Genomic DNA, 21,584 nt, shown 5'->3' on the forward strand with positions numbered 1-21,584 from the left:
CTTAGAGAATATTATATATATTGTCCTGAAATGATTTTATTTCGACCTGCTTTGCAAGCATTACTGAAAATTACACCTATAATATATCAGTACTTTATTTTAATTAGCAAAGTCGTTGAAGTTCCATCTCCTAGGAAACAAGGGAAGAAGCCTGCCTAAAAACATTTCCCTTTTAGAATATTAGACTAATCCATTCTCTTGGAACCCAGTTTTTCTGTGTATGGACAGCAGTGCTGATTAGCTTTGGGGCATCTTTCCATTTGATTATTGTATGTCCACTAGCAATGACCAGCCTTACCTGTTCTTGGAACAATTTCTGTCATTACTTGGACTGTTGACTTAAATTCTTTGTGTATATTCTATTTATGTAGGAGAAGGACAGTAGTTTTACATGTTTTATATATTTAATAGAGCAGAATAATCATATATATTAAGTTTCTCCCAATATTAAAATTAACTCAAAGGGATTCTATCTTAGTAGGATTACTTCTTTTATAGTTTTATGTTAATTACTCCTCTTTTTTATAAAAACACACTATAATGAACATTTAATTGCTCATTTTATATCAATTGGCTATAGTTATTCTTTTTTGATTCTTTGGAAGGTGGCCAATGAATCCTGTAAACTGTCCCCAACATCACACACATTTTGAGAGTGTCCTTTCTGACCACAGTGAGATGTTGTATTACTTTCATGATAATTTGCATAGGAAGAATTACTTTCAAATTTCATTGTTCTTTTGACACAAAGGAGTGTGTATGAATTTTGATGAGGAGCAAACATTTTGAGCTGAATTACTTCCAATGACAGAAATAAAACAAAATATTTCTACTTTTTTGTATGTTATTTATTTATTTATTTATTATTAGTTGTTCAAAATATTAAATAGCTCTTGACATATCATATTTCATACATTTGATTCAAGTGGGTTATGAACACCCATTTTTACCCCATATACAGATTGCAGAATCACATCGGTTATACATCCATGTTTTGACATACTGCCGTACTAGTGTCTGTTGTATTTTGCTGCCTTTCCTATCCTCTACTATCCCCCCAAATATTTCTACTTAAGCCCTTGAGTTCATATTGATTTCTCCCTTTGGACAACTAATAATACTAAAGCCTTTAAACTTTAGGCTTGGTATAATAAATCTTATTATACATTGAGATTCTAAAATTATACTCTTTTTTAATTGAAATATGTTGTGTCTTTTCCATCAGTATTTTGAAGAGAGGAAGAATGGGCTTTGACTAGAAATCATAGTATTTTTTGAACTAGCAGAGGCTTTAAAAACCATCTAGTGCTGTCCTTTTATTTCTTAGGTTAAAAATGGAACTCTCAAAGTGGACAAGTTGATCTAAGTTCTCTGGATGTGTATATGTGTTTTGCACACACCAACACAAATATCTTAATTATTAATAATTTCAGTATTCCCTCCAGAAATCACTTTGGTGAGTTCCCTGTCAGCATGCTGGGATGCCCAGGCAGATCTGGAGATGAATCAGACTGTGCTGGGGTCCAAATAAGACTGATGGTCCCTTTGACTCACTCTCTGTGACAAAGACTACTCTGGGTTATCCCTGAGAGTAAGGGTTAAATCTTGCCATTCCCAGATCAGCCTCTGTTAGCTTAGAAACTGAAGGGCTTATCAGACTTCTCCATATTTAGGATGGGAGGAAATGTGATGGCAGAGGGACAATCCAAGTCTCAGCTCACTCTGAGCTCCTACAGTCTGCGTGTCTGCCGTGACTATTCCATATTTTAAGTCATTTTAAAGACGATGTTCTTCTGATTGAATTGTAGCATTAAAAATTAGTTAAAACAGAGTAGCTAATTTAAGAATCCTGGAAATCCTAAGAATCATCTGGTTCAATTTCCTTATTTGCACAACAGTAAAAAAAAAAATCTGGTTTAAGTTTTATGGGACTTTAAATGATCATGGCGTCAGAATGCATAATGAACAATTTGTTCTGCTAACTCTTTAAAGAGTTAGAATAAAAATAAGCAACATTGCACTGTAATTAGATACAAAGCAGTTTTCTGATTAAAGTGGTTTTGGGTTATTAGAGTTAAAACTTTCTACATAATATTTTAAACCATTTCAATTTCAAATAGATGTCAGATAAACATAACCAGTGTGTGAGACTCATTAAAAACACATTTTGTGCTTTTGCTCCACAGAAGAAGCTGAGGGGCGAACATCTATTAGTATTACCATCTTATGTTTAATAAAGTACATGTAACATAATAATCTAAAATTGCAGGATGGTTATCCTTCATCCCTGGTAGAAGTTTTTCTTTAATGATACTTTGCTCTATTTGTTTCTTTGGATCTCTTTTTGGAAAGGCCACATGAGTAAGAGCACAATGGTAAAAATACAGATAATTCTTCATTGGACAAAACTGCTTTTTTGCATATATTAGAACTTAATATTGTAGATGACTAGGAAGAATGGTAGCATAACCTTAGTGAAGTTAGGAAGACCTGTGTATATTTCTGTGATGAATAATCATAAGAGTAGTGTTTTATGTAACTAGTTTCATAAGTAAATGATTATTTTCAATATTATGAAATATACCCTTAAATATAATAATGGTCAATGCTATTACTTTAACAATTATAAAGAACAAAAATGAAAAATTAAATCTTTCCTTTATAAGATTTGTCTTTGAAAGCTGTCACTGAGTCAAGGAAGTAATTTGATAAAGACAGTAGTCGACTAGAAATAGAAACTGCTATTTAGCTCCTGGAATAAAGCCCTGGAAGCAGATAGCTATGCTGCTACATTTTATAGACTTTACTGGGCTATTAGCTTTATTGATCATAGCATATTGATTTATGCAAAAGAATCAGCAACCTTAACTATTTTTTGAAGAAATGAACAGTTATTTTATATTAAAACTTAAGAAAAAAGCCACACAGCTCATTTAAATTCATAGTACTGCCTTGGTAATTTTCATTACACTAATTTGAAAATCTAATAACTCATCTCTGAAATCCCTTCATCTGGCACTTTCCTCTTCTTAGCAAAACCTAATAGGGCAGAATTTCACTGAAGTCTCATGTCATAATAATCTTTATCCTTTTCTTGGTTAAGAAATTTTTTTTCTTAACCTACTTTAAGTCAGTCCGGAAAACAAAGTGATTAAAATACATATAGTGACTCACTGTTCTTAGTTTTGTAATGTAAGTTGCTCCTTAAAGTTCTCTACAAGATATTCATTGTAAATTTATTGTGAGGGTACATATGTGCCAATATTAGCACACTATAACTCAGATATGTAAGGAAAATTGTCTACTTGTCTTTATTTTATGAAGCACATAGTTTGTCCCCAAGCTCTTAGACTCCTAGGAGAAAAGAAAAACTTAATTTTTTAATAGAAAGTAATTTAATTTTTTTTCCAATTTAAAACGATTTTTTAAAAGGGGATTGCAAATAGTCTAAGTCCTTTCTCACCCTGCCTAAGATAGTTCTCATATTGGAGAAAGAACCCATGTCCATGTAGAGTTGAAGGAGAGCACCATGAACATTTATTGATTTCCCATTGAGGGATTTATTTTGATGGCTCCTGGGTGACAGTCTGTCCTTATTGCTATCTATTTTCTGCTGCTGATGGGTGATAGCTGGTGTGATTCTTGGTTTGTTCTTTGGCATGCCAGGATACAATGATAGCCTTTTTCTTGGTTAATCATCCTCTTTGATGAATATGTCAGCTCTCATTGATCATGGTTTCCCAGATTCTAGATGAGACTTTACTTTGATCATTTCCTTGAATGATCTCTCCTGCAAGCATTCTACCACAGGATCAGTTTCCCTCTATCTGGAGTGACTTCATTATTGAGCTCACAAACTGGAACTCTGCCACTTTTGACATCTCACTGGGACCTGGTAGGAGTTCTGCATCCTCTGCTTACCTGAGTTGGCCAAATCACATCATCCTGACTCTTTTCTTGCTCTATGTTCATTCAGGGCCTTCCTTAAGGTGGTTTTATGACTATAATTCCAAAAAATGACACAATTCCTCTGCTTTGGGGCCTTCTGGCCTCTCTGAGCTCTTCTTATCATTCCCCCTTGAATTTGATCCTGATTTTGAGGGTAACTTGGGAACAAAGCAGGAGACAGGAGCACTAAATAACCTCCTACCTATTTCTTTCTACTTAGTTCCTTTTGTCTTGGTTTGAAGGACATTATTATTATTATTATTGAAAGGAAAGCAAAGAACCAGGAGATGGGCAAGTGAGATATGAAAGATGGAGATCAGGTAGAGTTTGTGTGTCAGAGATGACAAATAAAGGCATATATCTCCATAGATGGAGAGAGGCAAAACAGTCTTGGGGTTCAGGACTTTTATGGGGAAGGCTCAGGAATTAGAGCTGAGTGAGTCCTAATGCAGGTGGTGAAGGGTTGGGTTGGTGTGAGGGAGTGGTGAGCCTTTCTCTAAAAGCCCTTGGGCAGGAAAGCAAAATTTTCCTTACAATGGTGGCTGTCACTTATGATGGCCATCCAGATGCTAAGCAAGGACCTTACGATTATTTTTTTATCTTGTCTGCTAGGGATTTCCTTTATTTATACTCTTCTTCCTTAGGTGGATCTGATTTTCCTTTACTGTGGGCAGAAAATGCTTAAGGATGATGGAAAGGAAACCTAAAGAGAAAATAAATCATTTGATATTTCAAAATTCTCTGCACTATCTTTAAAATATTCCTGGAATGTTCATGGAATGCTATACCTACTTTAGTGAGAGAAATTAGGAAAAAAGGCCTGTGTGCTGAGGATTCCCCGACAGGTAAACACATCAGTCAGTGAGTATCTGTTGAAGCCCCTTTATATACTTGAAGCCTTGGGGATATTCTCAAAGCTTTGAGAACTCTGTCCTTAAGGAACTTACTATCCTGTCTGGGAAGTAAGACTGATAGGTTTTCATTAAAGATGGCAAATGAGCATTTAAAGAAACAAAGATTTTTAATTCATAGGCAGGGTGATTGGTTGTCTTGGCTGGTGAAGGAATGTTTCACCATCCAGCAGGTGGTGGACTGTCAGCTAGTCTTCGAAGAATGGATAGAATTCATACAGGTGGAGTGGAGGGGAAATGATGGCCCAAAGGAAGGACATGACTGTAGGAAATGTATGGAGGGGAGTACAAAACATTTATTTCAAAAAAGAATATAGCCCATTAAAAATAGGTTATATATTTAAGAGAAGTTAAAGAAATAAGACAGTCTTGGCTGTGTTTTCCCTGGTTAATGGGCTTCTGAATGGGGCATACTGGGAAAAGTTATGTTCTGGAACTCACTCTTCATGCAACAGGTGGCTGTGGTGGACAGAATCCTAATAGAAATGGGTGGTCAGGGAACAAGCTCCAGAGAGTATAGAAACTGGTTTTTAGCAAAAATGCTATAGTAAGTAAGTATGGAGGGAAGCTGGTAACTTTACATGCGAGTAGAGCACAGAATTCAGAGGTTACTAATACTTGAAGACTAGTTGACTGCAGGGGAAGTTTGTTGATAATTGGAGAGGCTCTATCCCAAAGAAGGACTCCAGTTCTCAGAAGGGGATTGGCAGGGCTCTTATCCTGGAGGGTATAATTAGGATAATGAAACAGGCTTGATTAATAGCAAGGATCACTTAAGCTCTTTGGGAATCTCATCCAACCCTTGGGCTTCCAACATTTCCTCTAATGGATGACATACAAATGTATGTGCCCTGCTTCAGGCAGTACAGTTTACTGGAAAGAATGGATTTTGGACTCAGACAGACCTGGAAGTCATACAAAGTCAGTTGCACCATTGACCATACATCTGACCTTGATGCAGCAAATCTAATATCCACTTAAAAAGCTCTAGAGATTACATTTCATAATTAAAGAGTCACACTGAGAATTTTTGGTAGCAGAGGTGATATATGTAGGCTGTCTGACATATAATAGATACTGAATGAGAATCAATGTTTCTTCCATTTGCTGATATCATTTTCCCATTTTCATATGCTTGAAGGCTCATTCACCAGCACGCCCACAAGGGATATCTCAGATCAAATGGCTGCTATTGAATTCATTGTCCTCACCCTCTAGTCTGCTTTTCTTTCTTTTTTTCTGTGTTTATGACACCATCCTGCTCCCTCTCAATGAGCCTTTAGGGCAGAGGCTTTAAAGGATGCAGAGCTGGATTTAGGGTGAATTAAAAGATGTGAGATGTGCAAGTGCAGGGTCAGATATTGACTTTACATTTTGATATATTGCTCTTAATGCATTTTGTGTTTTTATTTTAAAAATATGTCATACAATATCAATTATCTTGACGACTGAGGTTTTCAGTGCCTCCTCAAATATTATGCATGAGGTGAGGGCTTCCATTTTCTCATCCTAAAATGATGATCTTCCTGCAACCGCATTTTATTTGTTCTGCATCCTATTTTCATAAATTTGAACGCATTTTCCCACATTTTAAAACTGGAAGATATCATAAAGAGTCCAGCTTTCAGGATTCCCTTGAAAAGTCTGAAATCTGGTGACATCAGATCTATATTCTCCATGACAGCTGTTGGATTAGGATGAATAGTAGCTACCTTCTTTAGTTGGGTCAAGAACTCTCCCATTTGCCAGACTTCACATATTTCCATTTTTATACATACTTACGTTTCTGTACTTTGCCTAAGTACCCTATCTTTTTCTTCTCTCATTCATTATTCATTTCCTTTTCCTTCTTTCCTTTTCATTTAATTCTTTAAGTTACATTTTATGTTGGTCAGCTTTCTCTTATTGTGACAAAATGTGTGAGATTTGGATCATAGCTTTGGTGGTTTCAGTCCACAGTCAGTTGGCTCCTTGCTTTTGGGCTTGTGGTGAGGCAGTAAATTATGGCAGGACTGTATTTAAGAAGAGGCTGCTCACCTCATGGTGGTAGGGTACAGGAAGGGAGGAAGGGAGGGAGGGAGAGAGAAAGGGAGGGAGGGAGGGGGAGGAGGAGGAGGAGAGAGAAATTGGTGCCCCAATATCTCCTTTCAGGGCATGTTCCCAATGGCCTCACTTTCCCTAGGCTCAGCTCCTAAATATTTTACCACCTCTGAATAGCTCCAGAGGCTGGGGACTAAGCCTTCAACATGTATATGGAAACTAGAGCGCTCCTATTCTTTCTTTGGCCAGCTCTTCTCCATGCTGTGCTATATCCATGTCCATAAGATCAAAGAGAGCTTTGATCATCAAAGATAATCACTGTAAGAGAATGCAGTGATTATTAAGTCTGTAACCCTATTGACAGGCAAGAGAGCTGAGCACAAGTGGGTTTAAATACTTGTCAAAGGTCATACAATCAATATATGAAAGAAATTTTTAACTTAATCCTATGTCTTTGAAGATAAACATCACTGCTTTGACCTCCTTTATTATATATATAACATATATATAAAATAAAAAGTATATATATGTTTTTCCTCCTTCCCTGCTCCATCCACAGTCCTTGAAGGTTAACTGAACACCTAAATAATTTTCATTTATAGAAAAGTCATCCTCATTTGGGACTCTAATCCTTTCCCTAAGGTGCAAAATATCTGGCTAATTCTGCTAGGATACTATGGAGAGGGAAAAGCAACAGCCCCAGGGACAGCTGGTACAAGACAGAATGGGTGTATTTTTGCTGTGATGAATCCCCCCAAAGTAGAAGGACTAGGAGAGGAAAGAGGATCTGCACTGCCTCAGCTTGACTCTGGGTGACATTTGCCTTGGGGAAAGTGAGGTTGATTAGCTGAACTGAAAATCCATGTCTCCTTTTCATTCTCCTATTTCCCCTTATGTCATAGTTGAGAAAATTATGGCACAGGACCCGGGGAGTTTTCTTTCCTTTGCTATCACCTCAGTAAAGATGGTGCTGTACCAGGTAGGCAGTTTCTAATTTTCTGTTTTAATTGTGGAGAATTAAGGCATGAAAAGCTAAGAAAGTAAGAGAGAACTGCAACGAAAAGGCCTTGCAAATCTCCATCAGAAGACCAAAATTTCTAATAGGTGTGGCCTGTGTTAAATCATTATTTATTGATTGGGATAGAAATCCAGGGTTGAGGGTGAGTTTGTAGATTGCTCCTAAGAGTTTGAGACAAAGAGCTTGTGAAGGAAGGGTGTTTTCATTTTTATTTTTAAAAATGTGTCACTGTGGGTAGGCTTCAGTTTCAGGTTGTTCTAACACTAATCTAGGAGTGGCTTGTGAAGGCGTTTTAATGTATGCTAGATAATTTTATGAGTCCAATCCAATCATTCAAAGGCCTTAAGAACAGATCTGAGGCTTCTCTAAAAAAAGAACATATTTTGCTGGTGGACTTCAGTCTTTGCCTGAGAGTTATTGCATGCCTTTCTGGATGGTCAGATCTGTGGATTTTGGACTTACCTCGACACACCCACAATTGGATAACCCTATTCCTTGCAGTAAGTATCTTGATATATATCTATATCTCCTAGTGGCTAGATCCTGACTACTATGGCATCTGGAGCTGTGTGTAGCACTGGTATCTCAGACGTGCTATATCTGAGAAAGAATCAAGGTATGGACATCAAGGATGCCAATATTAGATCAGGTACTTTCATAACATCAGTGAAAAGGTTCTATCTAAGATGAAGTAGCTCACATTGACTAGAATAAGAGTGAAGGTTTCATAGGGTTGATAAGCATGACCTAAGTTCCAAGTATACAAAATGATACCAATTTTATAATTCTCAGACTGTAATAACCAAGCTCATTTTCTTGTTTTGGATGTCAAGGACAAAATGTCAAGTGATTGCACACTTGAGAGACCTTAGCTCTGTCTCTGGAGGCTTGTGACCTTCATTGTGCTTTTCCTAGAGACTTCATTTAGAAGGCAGGAAGAGATTTTGAGGGAAAGAATAACACCGGACCCCGATTGTCAAAGCACTTCTTAACAAACCACCTCTTTTCTCCTGCTTTCTGTCCAAATCCCATCCCTTTATCACATCATTCCATAGAGGGACATCTTAACGTGCCTCTTTTCCTAGGAGAAGAATGTTATTGAAAAGGGCTCTGAACTTAAACTCAGGCAAACCAATTGGTCTTTGAGCAGTGTGTTCCTGCTCCTTGGCATAGCTGAGTTAATGGGGTCAGGTCTGTGACTCATAAGTGGTTGCAGAATTTGAATAGAAGTGGCATCTAAAAAGAATGTATAAAGGGAAGAGAGATCAGAATGGACAAATTACTATTAAAACGAATAAAAAGTGTAGGTGTTGACATAATGAGTTCCTGGTAATACATTAATAAATGAATCAACCTCATAACTCTGCTTTGGGCTTCATTTAAGCAATGTTATACAAAGATCTACAGTTCCGAATGCCTGTTCTGTTATACCATCTCTTAGAAATATTTACAAAGAACTACCAAAAATATGTCTGGTAAGATTTTGCTTTTAGAAGCACTACTTATTCTTTTTCTATAATAAATGTATATTTTTTTCTGGACAATAGTTATATCAAAAAGTCAATATGGTGGCTGAGGTTGTGGCTCAGTGGTAGAGCACTCGCCTAGCATGTGTAAGGCCCTGGGTTTGATCCTCAGCACCACATGAAAATAAATAAATAAATAAAATAAAGGTATTGTGTCCAACTACAACTAAAAAAAAATCTAAAAAAACAGTCAATACGGAGGAGGCTTCATAAAATTTCAAGTTTGAAAAAAAATTATAACCCAGTTTCACATAGAGTTGACCTGGGGTATATATAACAAAGAAACTAAAGCAACAGAGGCTTACCCAAGAAGAAGTTTCTTTCTCCAGTGGAAGTTGTTTGGAGGCATTATGTTCAGGGATGGGGTGGCCACTCCACCACCATGAGGGAGCCAGGAGTCTATATGTTTCTGCTGCACCACCTTGGAGTTTGGTTTCTTTCCTTATCTCATGGTTTAAGATGGCTGCAGGTATACTAGTTATCGTGTTTGTTCTCTCAGCAACAAGAGAAATACAAAAGAGGAGCAATTTCAAGCTCTATCATAGTCTTTTAAGATGCCTGACATCCTCAGCCCAATAGCACATCTTCTTATGTATTAGGGTTCAACATTTAGTCCTTTCATGATACCAAGTGAGAGGGACTAGAAACAAGGTTGTTTAGCAGGTACATTGTTGCCCTGAGTAACTAGGGAAGTAATGAGGAAATCAAGAGCATAAGGCCCATGCCACATAAAAAAATGAAAAGTCAGAATATTAAGTATTTTGTCTATATGAGAGGGAAAACCAAGATCAGAATTCTTACACTTCTGATGTCTGATGGAATAACTGTTCTATTGGTTTATCAACCATGAACTGAAATGTTCTGAAAATTTCTTGGTGGGCTTCTCCTACATGGTTTTGAAAGATGCTATGGTGTAATTGGAGAAGGGAGAAGAGAATGTTACTGGAATAAATCTTGAGTACCTAGGTGGAGACGTGTATGTTTACATGAAATGGCCTTATAACATGTGGATGAATCATTGAGGGGCTGGCTGAAGAATGGAGCCAACGGACTAAAAATGGAAGCATGATGATTATAATGTACAGATATTTGAAGGCAGACCTTTCCTTTCCTTCTGTTTTTCTCCTTGGGAGACTCTGCTTTTGTGATGCTTTGTGTAATATTCTATTCTTCTTTATTTTAGAATATTTTATAGCCACCTTTTGGGACTGGAGCACATTTATACAGATCCAGCTGGACATTTTAGAATCTACATACTCTTTGTGTTAGCTGGACATTGGGGAGCAATGTTAGAATCTAAGCAATAATCTTCACACCAAGATGTTGGTGATTACAAAGCCCATAGGGGAACTTTTTTAGTACTAATTGGAGCATGTAGTTCATCACAGGATTTCCAAAGCTTACAAGAAGACATTCAGATCTGATTTAAATGAAGTCCCAAAGGCAACACATTTCTGCAGTGGGACAAGATTTGTGATTTAAATCTTATCCCTATCCCCTCCCTTACCTCCCTGACTTCTATCTCTTCTGGGAACATTCTTTCTGACCATACAGCCTAATACCTTATAGTACAAACAAACCAACTGTTGTCCTGTACTTTAGCCCAGGACCCCAGAAAGGGCGCAGTTACTGGGGAATAATACTACTTAACCAATTATTTTACTGTGTGTAATGCTTTAACAGACAGTTTTTAGGACATGGTTAAGTAAGGATTAAACAACAACATTTCAAAAAAAAAACACAACATTTCATTTTATTATTTATTTTACAATATTGGGGATTGAACCCAGGGCCTCATGCATGTTAGTAAATGCTCTACCACTGAGCTATATCCCCAGCCCAAATAAGAACATTTTAAAAGTAGCATGTTCATATGGTTTCTAAGTAGATTTTCTAAATTCTATAAGTAAATGTTTTAAGCCAATAAATTTTCTAGGTGTATTATGGCATTCAGGAAATGTACAAGTTAACCATTTAACAATTATTTATAGTGCAGTGTCTTGCTTTCAGAACACAGGAAAAACCTCAAAGTGTTTTACCCCCCAAAACCTGAGAGTGGCTAATCTTACCAGCATTCTTATCAAAATTCATAGTTTTAACCTAGGACTTTGCATTTATACCATGTTTAATGATACTTCTTAAATGAATCTTGCAGGCTAATGAAAAATTTAGCAACTTATCAGCAGCCTCCTCATGGGTTTATACTTATATTTCACTATCTCAGGAAAAATAATTTGCTTGCTTTCCTATTTTGGAAATGGTCAAACCTACTTTTCCCTCCAAAATATTCTTGGGATTTTAAGAAAATAAGGCAAAATATTTTCAAAAGAAATAAAATTTTGAATAGAACAAACTAAGATTATAAATATTAAAAAACTAGTACTGTCCCATACTAAGAGAAAACATAGTTTTATAGGAGAATTAAATAAAGAAATTATCAAAACATAATAGTTGTGAGCTTAGATGCAAAAACACTGTAAAATTCAATGTCAACCAAAATTTATGACTAAAGATGTCATTTCAATTGTGTCATAAAAGAGAAGTTTTTATACCATTTTTGGTTATGCTTTTGTGAATATTTAAAAAAAATGTCCCATTAGTAAGATAGGACATGAAGGATGGGAGCAATTTACAATGTTTTTATTTAGCTGTGATTTAGTAAATGATCTGATTTGTGGTATATGTATTTATATATGCACATTTGCATATTCATATACATATATATACATCTGCATGTATGTAATATATACATACATAATTTCCATGTATGTGTGTGTATGTACATACTTATAAATGGACTATATATGCACATCTCCTTACATGGTTAGGTTGTTGTGAATGGCTTTCCTACAGCTCTAATAGTGCCATCTCCCAGTTAGGAGTTAGCTTGAGGCTTCTATGTCTTAGTGGTGCCATAGTGGTAGCAGAATATTACAGTTGATAATCCTCACTAGAGAAAATTTGAGGTGAGAATTAACCACAAACTGCTTTAATAAAAAAATGTTATGCCAGCTTTCTTAAAATTGACAAAACAGAAGTAAAAACTAAGTAATTTCAATTTTTAGAGAACTGGTTGGGTCGGAACACAGTTTCTTATACAGGTGTACTTCTTCAGGTAATATTTGGCACTCCTTTTTCTCCTCCTTCCTTTTTACTACATATCAAACATTTTCTTTTCTCCTGAATAATCTAGCTATCTTAATTTGGTCTCAAGTCTCAGGCAATTTTGCCTAGTGGTCACTTCTGGATATTGGTCTCTTTTACCTTAGTGAATAAAAGTTTTACTGTTTCCAAAGAAGTTTTAATGTAGTCTCTTAATTTCTGACTATTGAGAAGAGCCCCCATGATCTAACTTTTTCTAATTATAGATATTCATTTCTTTAAAAAAATGAGAATAGTTGTGGTGAAGTAGAAATTCTGAGAATGATTCCCTCCAAGTCTTCCCAAGTCTTGTTTGACTTATTGGCAGGATGATAACCAAGGTAAGTGCTTTGCAGCTCTTTTCCAGTTTACCCAATAAGTACATGCAAAGCACTTGGGAAGTTATTTCTAAAGTGAAGAATCCATGAAAAAGCCAGAATGTGAGCAAGCATTATGCACAGATAGGAAGCTCTGCATAACTGCAGGACTCTGCAGTCATTTAGAGGGGATGTGGTCACATACCAGATCCGTCCTTTGAAGCTAACACACAGGGAACACTAGCTACCTCACCCATGTCCCAGTTTTTTTAATTTTTAATTTTTTTTAGCATATCTAAGAAGAGAAATAAATTTTCAAGGAATTTTACAAGTTGGGATCTGGGCTCTTAACATTTCAAAGGGGGTTTAGATTAGCCAAGAGTAGAAATTACTTGACTTTAAATTTTTTTCAGAAATTGATAACTAGAAGTAATTATTGTTCATGACAGTGGAATCTCCACTAAATATTTTTAAGAACAGATACAACTATAATTTGTTTTGCACCTAAAACATAGAAACAGGGGGACAGACTAAGTGATCTTCAGCTAGTAACAAATATGTAACTTTTCCTTTGGTATGAAGTCAGTATTGTAAGAATCATAAATTGGAATGAAAAATTGGGAATTGTCCTAATGAGACTATCATCATTATTAAAATATTGTTGCTTTACTTATGGAGGGTAAGCATTGAGAATCATTTTTTTTACTGCAAACATAGCCATTCTAACTGATTATGTTGAAATATAAATAAATAATGGCATTAAAATGTATATTGGGAGTTAAAAAAACTGTTTTTTCAATTGCTGTATAATCAACTTTTACTTATTCACATTTACAAATAAAAATAGTGGCAGCCTTATAACATTGAGATTAGAATTTGGAATATGTTGCATTATTTTATTTACAGGATCATGTTTATCCTTCTCTTTGATTTGCTTAGATGAGAACTAAAATTAGCTTTCATTTCCTGGATATATGAAAACTCTTATTTTGGAGAAACAACTCAGAAGCATATTAAATGACAGGGAAGAATTAAAAGTTGAACTAAAGATCATCCAGGTATAATGAAGCATCTTGTTTAGGAAACTCAGTGATGGGTTTTTGTGCTTTGTGTCTCTTGTTAAAATGTTAATTTCAGGGCATTTAAAATTTCAGAAATAAATTCAAGGCAGGCATTTGGCACTGGACAAAAAGCAATTGGTGATGTGGATTGGGATGTTGTAGAGTTCTCAAGTATCTTTTTGCCTATAGTTTATCTTTGTTTCTCATTTCTTCTCCCCTCCATTCCTTATTATTCTCTCAGGCTATTTTACCTGCCTTTGATAATTGTGTGAATGTTTTAAGTTTTCAAAATAGAGTCATTCAGACCAGGATATAGGTAAGAAAAAAATTGGACAATTTAAAATTTAATTTGGTTCATACATATTCAGATAGAAGCATTTCCATTATATAAATTTCAGTGTACACATTCAAAGGTTCATTCTTTTAAGGTACCTTTATACCTATGCTTGACAAGTATTATCCTTTATGTTCTGACATGAGATTCTTGCTCTTTCTTGTTTTTAGAAATCCACAGTATGATAGACTTTGAATGAAAGGCCATTGGAAAACACAACTCCTGGTTTAATACTGTTTCTTAGGAGAGGAGAGGAGAAAAGGAGAGGGTATGGATATGAAAACCCAATGCATTATGTCAAAGCACACATCCTATTCTAACTATATTTCATGGGTTGGAAAATAGAACAAAGACAAATCATAACAACAAGAGAAGTCATTACCATTATACTTTAGCCACTTGGTTTTGAGATAGTAATTTTCTTTTTTACATTTTAACATTTATAAGATTAGGACATATAATATGAATGTGTGAATTACTTTGGCAGCTAATTTTTCCTTTATTTACACTAAAAGCTATAATTAAACTGATATTTCCTTTATAATCCACAGAATATTAGAATTGAAGAATGTGTCACATTAAAATATAACCTCCAGCAATCTCATTCAAAGGAAATGAAAACAATAGGAGAGGTATCTGCACTCCATTTATTGAGAACACTATTCATAAGCCAAGATACTGAATGAAGCAAAGCATTCATGAGTGGATAAGTAAAATGTGGTACATGCATATGATGGAATATTATTCAACCATGAAGAAATATGAAATCTTGTGACATTTCTGGCAACATGGATGAAATTGGAGGACAGAGTGAAAGATAAATACTGCATTTTCTCAATCATATGTGGAAGTTAAATAGGTTATTTTCATAGAAACAGAAAGTAGAGACTAGGAAAGGTCGGGGGAGGAAAGGTAATGAGAGGTAAGACAATGTTACCAGAACAGTTAGGTAGGAGGAAGATACTGTTGTGTTCTTTAGTACAACATGATGCCTATAGCTTATAAAAATTTATTATATATCTCTCTATCACAGAGGAGCTCAAACTTTTCAACACAAGGAAATGCTAATTACTCTGATTTGATCATTACACATTGTATGCACATATTGAATTGTCACAGAGTACTCCATAAATATGTATTATTACTATATGTCAATTATGAATAAAATTTGAAAACTACAAAGAAGCAAACAAATCAGAAGCAAACAAACAATAACTGAACAATCCTCCTAAAGGTTTCAAGTCCTTTCTGGGCAGGACTAAGCAACAATGCCATGGTCATGACACAATGTTAGCTTAGAGATATGGAGGACTCATTTATGCCCCCAATTTTTTTCTCAATTCACAGCAGCACTGTTTAGTTGCTGTATTGTGTCGGGCTCTGTACTAGGCACTAACCTTATAAAGATGACCAAGATGAATTCTGCACATTCTCAAATAAAACTTAACCTTTCATTTAAAAAACTTGGCTCACTTTTCTAACTATGTAAAATCACTATATATTAAATGAATGACACACTTAAAAGTCTGAAAGAACCCAGCAAAAGCAATTAAATGGAAAATGTGAATCAGCTATGTGGTGCTCTTTAACCTGGAGTCAGAGCCCTGGGTTTAACAGTAATGGACATATGACTCATTAAGACTAAGAGAGGCTGTAATTTTAAAAGAAGCATGATATTTAGGTGACAGTTTAAAAGGCATTAAATTACCATTTTTAACCTTGTATTTTACAAATACATAAAAGGAGGAACAACAACTATTTGTAACAATGTGATGACCCATCTTTCCTATTTGTAACAACATTTAATTGCCATTATGCTAGTGAATTAAATTGCATTGATTAAAGACTGTTTCGATAAGACTTTAAATGTACTCTGGAAGAGGCTGTTCTTGTAGACTCTTTTGAATATATTTAAGACCTGTCTCTTATGACTCTCTTTTTTTTCTGTTTTGGGTATTAGCTTTAATATATGGACTTGTTAATTAACCACAAGGTATCTGCAATGAAGTTTCTAACTGTGATATTTGATAGAATAGAATTGGACAACTAGTCGTATTTATTCAAAGTTGTGAATTCTTAAAAGTGCCTACATTCTTTCCATCTCAAACCTGGGCCAGCAGGATAGGCCAGGAATGAAGTGAGGGCTGGGGGCTGTTTTACCAGGGTTTGCACCTGGGCTTCCAACTCTGAGAGGTAGGAGGCCATGAGAACAAGCAGTGTGTAAGAGGGTCTCCTGTGTGGTTGTCCCCTGGAAAGAGCCTCTGCCCACTCTGTGCCTATGTTCAGTCCATCTGGGATGGACCAAGGTCAAGTCTGAAAAGCTTTTCTTTATCCTTGAATTTACTGTGATGTGGACTGGGACACCAGTGCTGCTATTCCTAGTTTTATGGTTCCCAAAATATTCTATTAGTCTTTTTTTTTTTTTTTTTTTTTTTGCAGGGGCAGAAAAGAGCTGGTTCTCCCTTTGTCATGGATATGGTCTGGGCCCTGGGTGGTACTTCCTGTCAGCAAATGCACGTGAAGAGGAAGCCTGCGTGGGAGACTGACATGGCAGGTGGAGTTGGGGTGTCTTTGTCCTTTGGGCATCAGCAGGAAGCAGGTGATAAGGATGAGTTGTGCCAGTTTTTCTCTAACTATGTTATAGAGAAGGTTCAAATGGTATATCAGTAGAGGTCAAATGTGGGGCCTGAAAGAAACACAGGGAACTAAGAATTACAGCCAGGGAAATGATATGGAAGTTAAAATAACAGGAAAAGGGTGGAAGGGAGGGACAATCAAGTCTTTGTCTGAACTGCTGGTGTTGCTTTGAGGTTGGAAGAAGAGAATTCAGTGAGACTTTATTTCAAACTCCTTAGGAAAACGTAAGAGGTTTTCATAAAGATTGGGTTAAATTTCTCCTACTTCCTTTCTCCTAATCAAGTTGACAATTTTTTTTTCTTGGTGGCACTGGGGATTGAACCCAGGGCCTTGTGCATATGAGGCAAGCACTTTACCAACTGAGCTATATCCCCAGCCCTTCAAGTTGTCTTTTTGATGCTTTTGGTTCCTATCAAATCATCTTTTCAATTTGGCAGTAACAGTTCTCTCTGTGCATATGTGACTGTATATCTAGTCCATCTCTGTCTCCAATTACATCTATGTTTCTACATATGACTTTCTTTTTTGAGCTAAAACAAAGGCCACATATTCTTAGGAAATGTGATTACGTTTTGTTTGAATAGAAGTCTGCAAAACACCTACTATGTCATTTAGGCAAGGGTAATGCTTGATTGAAATATTTTCAAGTGAAGGTACACCCTAGGAAAAACACACTGTATAATATTTCTAATCTGTTAAGGATAATAAATAACAGAAATGTTATACATTCTTTAGGTGACAACCATTTCTCCCTGATAATTCTGTGACAGATGTATTCTTATGAACTGCTATTTGTATTTCTTTAAATAGCAGCATAATTAAAAGGAGATTAGAATCTATAAATCCACTCTATAATTTTATAGTTTCCTGAATATGCTCAACAATAGTTGTAAAAGAATAGTTTGAAGGTATTAATGTTCAGGGTAGGAGTAAAGGTAGCACTTTTTCAGGTTGATGTAGTTATTTTTTTTAATTTTAAAAATTGTGGTAAGATATATATAATATTTAAATTTTGGACATTTGTTAATGTTTTGATATTGATAAATGTTGAACAATCAAAACTCAATTGCATCTAAGTCAAAATTTCATGTCCTCATTTACTGGTAGTGAAAGGAACAGAGGGAACAACAAAATTAAAAAAATAAAACAAAACAAAAACTTGGTAGAAGACTGAAGAATAAACTAAGTTGATTAAAATCAAGTAGAGTTTTTGTTTAACTGACACTGATTTTTCTATTTTTTTTACTGTTTTTATAAAGTCATAAAACACTATCCTAAAACCAGATAGAATGAAAACCAATTATATTTTTTAGATATAAAATGCTTTTCAAGTAGGTATTTCTTCACTTTTATGACTCTTGGTTAGAAAAATGTTGCAATAACACATCAGAAAAATGATACGTTTAAGAGGAGATTTCATTGTTGTACCAAAACCTATGATAGAATTTTAGGTTTAGTCTAGATGATACATTAGTGAGCACCTAATCTGAATTCTTCATTTTATAGTCAAGGAAAATGACGTCCATAAGGATTTATCTTTTTACCTAACCATCTGTCTGCCTAGAACATGCTTTGTTCCAGAAAGCACTATAAAGTAGTTTGCAAGAATACATAAAATAAAGAACATAAATTGGAAGTAGGTGAAAAAGGCAAGGATTAAAAAAAAAAAAGTAGCATCAGACAAAACAGGACTAAAACTAGCTCAGAAGATCACACCCTTAAATCTCAGGCATTTGGTGGGAACTTAGAAGTTCTACTGGTCTCTGTGCAGCAGGAAATCTGATTAGTTAAGCAGTTCAGTTACTCTAAAGATAATTGAAAGCCATCTGGTTGTTCATAACATGGACAACTACTTAGAATGCAAGGAATAAATACCTCTCATGAACCTTGTTAAGAGAACATGTCTTCTAAATCAACAACATCTTGAAGACTTCATTATAGGAGACAGAGCAACAAATTCCTAGGTTTTTTAATTTTTATTTTTTATGCTTTCTCTCAACTACCAGCAGATTACCCTTGTCTAGGGTGCAATTTGGTAAAGTCTGAATGGTCTGAATCCTTCTCTGTCAGCTGGAACCTCCTGGGAGGACATGGAGTGTTGAGTCCTACCCAGGTGTAGCTTGAACTCCTTTTTTATTCAGTGATCAGAGACTCTTAACTTTGCTTTTCCAGACTGTTGAAAAGAAAGCTACATTGTAACAACTTGAGACTTCCTGGGGCTAACATTGTAATGTTATTCACAAACATTTTAGGGTTGGAAATCTGGGATGCTTGATTAACACATCAGATTGCTTTGCTCTGATTCAAGAAGGTGGGACTCAGGAATCTGTGTGTAATGCGGGTAGGAGAACCCACACTTTGAGAAATGCTGGACAGTCTTCTTGGAAGGAATATCTGTGACTTGATCCTTTAAGGGTGGTACAGATATACTTTGACCAAAGACTTTATTGGTGGTTTCTTCTTCCTTACTGCTTAGATCTTTGCTATGGCCTTTCAACTGGCTTAACTGTCTCAAGGACTGTCCCCATTACTAATAATTTTTTTTCTGTTGCTCCTTGCATGATTTATGAAATGCAAATCTGATCAGATTACTTTTCCACTTAAAACTCTTTCTGATTTTATATTGTATCTGGAATGAATGTCCAACTTCCTTCTCATGGCATGTGATACCTTCCACAGGGCTAGTCCCTGCCTGCCTTCTTCATTGTCTGCTTCACTCACACCATTACACTGTGGCAGTGTGATGCCTTTCTCTTAGTGCTTACCAACAGAACTCTCTTCATCCTTTAAGTCCAACCTGAAGGATACCTGCTTATTGAGGCCTATAGATCCCCACACTTAACACATTATATTGCATTACTTATTTAAACATTGATATAATTTGCTGGATTGAGAACTGTCTGAAGGCTTCTGCTTTATCTTAATGTTACACATCTAGTATGTAACACAACAACTAGCACATAGCACTCAAATATATTTATTGAATAAAGCTGAAAAAGGGTACAGATCCATAAAGCATGACTAGAAAGAAATATACCAGAATGAACCAGCAAAGAACTGAGACCTGCCAACAGCCCTGTGAACAAGTCTGGAAATCAGTCCTGTACTTGCAGTTGAGTATGAGATACCCTCAGACTTGATGGCAACATAAGGAGACGTTGCTGAGTGTTCTTGTCAGGTACTTTAGCCAGTCACAAAAAGCTGACTAACATGGATGGTAACTTTTTGAGTTGTGTACTTTCCCCTCAAAATTATTAAGAATTTTCAGGCAGGAATTAGTGAGGGAAAAGACAAAGAGGTGCATAGCAGTTTGGGATGGTCATGTGTTGGGAAAGTAGAGGTGAAGCAGGAAGTGAGAAGGAAGGTCAGGGAATAATGTGGATCGCTAGACAGAACAGGACCAGAGAGGAAACACAATCTTGAGACACAGTCAAACCTGGCTGGTGTTTCCACCTACTAATTTTAACTTAAGGTAAGATTTTCCCATTTGTAAAATGATAATGACAATGTCTAACACATACAATACCTCATTGATTGTTAAGTTATATGACCTCTGCTGATGAATTTTATCAAAACATGGATGTTAAAGAAGTCAGAACTTATCAGCATCTTGGGTGCCTAAACTATAGTATTTTTAATCAGAGGCAGTATTTTATATAAAATTTTAATAGTGAAGCTGCATTATCAAGAAGGAAAATTATAGAGCTCAGGAAGTAATTGAAAAGGAAGTAAGAATGCAAGGGTGTAAGCAGATGTATCATGCAAGCTGTTTGGTTTTCCATGAAAAATGTCTTCTTCATCTTTCACAGTGAAATTAAGAGTGGAAATTGGAGGCTGAATGGGGAAAAATGCTCAAGAAGCATGATTCTTGCTTAATCAAGAGTCTCAGAGATCAGGGCTGCCTTTGTGGAGGCCCTAGGAGAGTGAGTAGGTTCCTAGTTAAAGGCAAACTTCAGGGCTGCATGGCTGAAGGAAGAAATTGCAGTGGAATTGAAATGCCATATTTCTCTATACTAGTGCAAAAGGAATGATACAAGGGAATGAAAAAGGAAAATTTGAGGATTGAGCTGGTTATGCTTTTTGAGTGTGTTCTAATAGTATTACCATGATGTCATAGTATATTGATTTAATGACCACTGAACATAGAAACTGTAATTGAATATACTCTTGAGGACATGATCATGTACTACTCTTGTGTAATAAGAATTAAAGATTTACATAATAAAACCAGGGAAAGGAGATTTTTTGGATATGTACTGTGTTCTGGAATCCAGATTTTCTTTTATGAAAAACATTTTTCAAAACAAATCTCCCCAAGTTTTTTCCAGTGGAAAGATTTCCCTCCTCAATTTGCCTTGTCTTTTAAGCTGTTGAATTTTATTTCCTTTTATTCCTCTCCTTTTTTCACTAATGTTTCTATGCCAGCCTCTTTGTATCTTCCCGGACATAACAGCTCTTCTCCTTGTGCCATCTGCTGCCTCCTACGTGAGTCAGCCCTGGTAATGGAGGAGACTCTGCATTCCCAGTAACAGCGCATTCAGGGGAAAGTATTTTTGTTCTTTTTTAGATGTAACAGATTACTATTAGCCACATGCTTCTGACCAGAGAGCATTGCCCGAATAATATCTTAGAGGTAAATAATGTACAGCTG

At 35.8% G+C, this 21,584-nt stretch overlaps 1 long non-coding RNA gene and 1 other non-coding gene across 2 annotated transcripts in view; one reads left to right on the top strand and one right to left on the bottom strand.

Annotated features, from left to right (window-relative positions):
- Positions 1–21,584, top strand: part of LOC120885000 (uncharacterized) — a 118,970-nt gene that overhangs the window by 92,393 nt on the left and 4,993 nt on the right. Inside the window, exon 4 of the long non-coding RNA XR_005727476.2 lies at positions 16,736–16,850. This is a non-coding gene — a long non-coding RNA (uncharacterized LOC120885000). The remainder of the gene's footprint in view (positions 1–16,735; positions 16,851–21,584) is intronic.
- Positions 17,235–17,307, bottom strand: Trnam-cau (transfer RNA methionine (anticodon CAU)). The gene has a single exon. It is a non-coding gene; the product is annotated as a tRNA-Met (tRNA).

This window comes from Ictidomys tridecemlineatus, chromosome 12 (assembly GCF_052094955.1).
Source record: "Ictidomys tridecemlineatus isolate mIctTri1 chromosome 12, mIctTri1.hap1, whole genome shotgun sequence".
Lineage (NCBI taxonomy): Eukaryota > Metazoa > Chordata > Mammalia > Rodentia > Sciuridae > Ictidomys > Ictidomys tridecemlineatus.